Raw genomic sequence first — 3,239 nt, 5'->3', positions numbered from 1 at the left:
CTCTGCAAGTCTGTCTCTGTCTTTCCGTCTCTGAATGAACTAATTAATGAATAGGAGCTTTTTTTTTAAACTATAAAAGGCTGTATGTTATGCAGTGTTTCTCTTTTGATTTTGCTTTTTTTCCTTTTGATTTTGATTTTGGTTTTGGTTTTGGTTTTTTTTGTTTTTCGTTTGATTTTGGTTTTTCTTTTGATTTTGCTTTTTTAGGTTTTTCTTCTGATTTTGGTTTTTTTATTTTTCTTCTGATTTTGGTTTTCCTGTTTTTCTTCTGATTTTGGTTTGGTCTTTCAGTTCTCTTTGTTTTTCTTGAGTTCATTAGTGGGGTTGCCACTTTGTTTGGTTGCATTTGTTGTGGTTATGTCGACTGCTTGGGTGACTATCTCTTGATGCTACTTTGGTCACCTGCCTGGGGTGTCTATCTTGTTGTTCTTATGGCCAAGTCACCTGCCTTGGTGTTTGTCCTGTTGTTCTTGTGGTCAGGTCACTTTGCCTGGGTGTATGCCCTGTTGTTCTTGTGGCCAAGTCACTTGCATGAGTGTCTACCCTCAGGTTGTTCTTGTGGCTAGGTCACTTGCATGAGTGTTTGCCCTGTTGTGGCCAAGTCACTTGCATGAGTGGCTACCCTCATGTTGTTATTGTGCTCAAGTCACTTGCCTAGGTGTCTATCCTATTGTTCTTGTGACCAGGTCACTTGCATGAGTGTTTGCCCTGCTGTGGCCAGGTCACTTGCATGAGTGTCTACCCTCATGTTGTTCTTGTGCTCAGGTCATCTGCCTGGGTGTTTGTCCTATTGTTCTTGTGCTCATGTCGCCTACCTGGGTGTCTGTCATGGTACCCCATGCGCTCGTCTCGTGTTGCTGCCTTTCGCCTTATTTCTTTTAGACTCGTTGTCTCCATTGTCACCCAACCATGCTCATGCTTGTGAAGTGCACGCGAGACCCTCTCTCAGGACCTGTTCCACCAAAAGATGGAGAGCTTCAATGAGATGATGCCCTCGAGATTTTTTTGGGCGTTAAATGTTTCTTGGTATTTGTCCCGTGGATCTCCTTCGTGTATATACCATTGGATGTTGACGTTACTTATGTCTTTCGGGGAGTTAAATGTTCGAGAACAACCTTTGCGAGTTGCTTCACGTACTACTTTCATGTGGTGGCTTTGAGTATTCCTTTCGGGGGAGACATCTGAGAAAAACCTTCGAGAGATGCCTTCTCGTATTACTTCCACATGTTGGCTTTGCATGTGTTGGCTTCATGTATTCATTTTAGGGAAACATTCAAGAAAAACGTTACCACAATGACCTTAGGGAAAAGCTTTTGTGTAATCGCCTTGAGTGAAACACTCAAGAAAAGCTTTTGCATAATGGCCTTGGGTGAACCCTATGGAAAAGCTTTTATGCAATGGTTTCAAGTGAAACACTTGTGAGATCGCTATGGGAAAAGGGATCATGAGAAATGTTCAAAATATCTCTTTGTGTGTCCCCTTCAAATAATGCTTTCACAAAATCCCTTCACGTGAACTTCTCATGCAAAACCTTTATCATTTTTCCACAATTAACCTAGATGTTTAGAATGTTGCTGAAAAGCTATTAAGATAAACTATTAAACACACCAAATTCAAACTAATAAAGGATGTGTAGATTCAAATAATGGAGGTTGTAATTTCAACCCAATAATAATAAGTTCTAGTTTAAGGACAATTCTAAGTAGTTTCAAATTACAAAAACCCTTTTACACTAGGTGGAAAAGACTACAACAAATATGGTAGAGAGTGTCATAGTAGGAGGGGCAAAATCCTCTAGTTTCGGTGTGAGAACCTCATGATTAACAACTATGCCACATTTTGCTGATATAGATCTCCTATATACTCTTCTTTTTGTTTCATTTGATATTCTATTCACCGATCTCTCTCACTTAAAAGGAAAATTGAAGAAAAACAAAATCCTAAAATCTCCACCATAAATAAGACGAAGAACCAAAAACCTAAATACCACCACCAACTAAAGAGAGAAGAAAAATAACCAACCCTAAATTGTCACACCAACCCAATTCTCAAACTCTCACACCTCAAGAAATAAGAATGAAGGACGCCCTAAATTGGTATCTAAGATGGAAACCCTAAAACTTCACCACACCATGGAAGAAGGAATGACCAAGGGCGATGCATACTACATGTTGGTAATTTTGAAGGAATGGCATTGTAGTTTTGGTTTTATTGCGTCACCATAGAGTTGACCACCACATCATTTTTGGGTAGTTCATGTTTGCATTAGTGATCAACAAAGTCATCCAACTAGATCTCATTCAACTCAAGACCGGTGGAGATGGATCAAAGCTCCACATGAGTTAGGAACAAGTGTCGCTTGTCTTCCAATAACAAACTTCTCCATGCCTCAAAGGATGAATTTATATATTATACCCTATATATATGGAATATTTATCAATCATATGGATTTCAGATGCACCATTGGACAAATCCACATCCTATCACATTAGTTGTACATGTCAGTGGGTATAAAGGAGTGTAGCTCACATGCAAAGTATACATTAGTTATGTCATACAAAGACAAAACCTAAGGAGCATCACAATATAATGACTTAATTAATAGTAGGGGATTTGTTTATACTTCTAGTGCATATTTTAAGAGGGATTTGTACAAATATATCATGTCATGGACTTATACCTTCAAAGATGTTTAGAGTTGTATTTCATACTATTGATCTGCAAATTAAGAGACACTCCTTGTGTAAGCCACCTTGTATAGTCTTTATGTAATAATCTCTCCTAACGAATGGGAAAGTAGCATCTTTTTGGAAAGAAGAAGAAGAAGAAGAGAGACTCTCTTAGGGCATGTACCATTATTGCACATGTCCAATAATATCGTGTTTCTAAATTGTTTATATCGTCATTTTGCCAATGTTTTTAACATTGTTCATTTCTCCATTTTAAGTTGATATGAATATTTTTTCTTATACATTAACCTTGAAAGTTGACGTAGTCATTGGCAATGGCTTTATTTTTTTGTTCTTGTGTTTCCCATTTTTCAATCTTCAAATAAATTCATTTTATAATTTTTTATTATGAATAATGTTCATTTCGAAAGAAGGATTACTTACAAGGCAAAATGCAAAAATATATTGCATCAACTCACCCAAATTCTTGTACCATCATTTGTAGTGTTGTACAAAAAACTCTTCGAATATCATTATTATAATACAATATATTGTGTCTTACTAAGGTAA

This window comes from Azolla caroliniana, unplaced genomic scaffold (genome assembly GCF_043228905.1).
Source record: "Azolla caroliniana isolate FFs.n. ecotype wild unplaced genomic scaffold, voAzoCaro1.0.p SCAF_20, whole genome shotgun sequence".
Classification (NCBI taxonomy): domain Eukaryota; kingdom Viridiplantae; phylum Streptophyta; class Polypodiopsida; order Salviniales; family Salviniaceae; genus Azolla; species Azolla caroliniana.
This window is presented reverse-complemented; position numbering follows the sequence as displayed.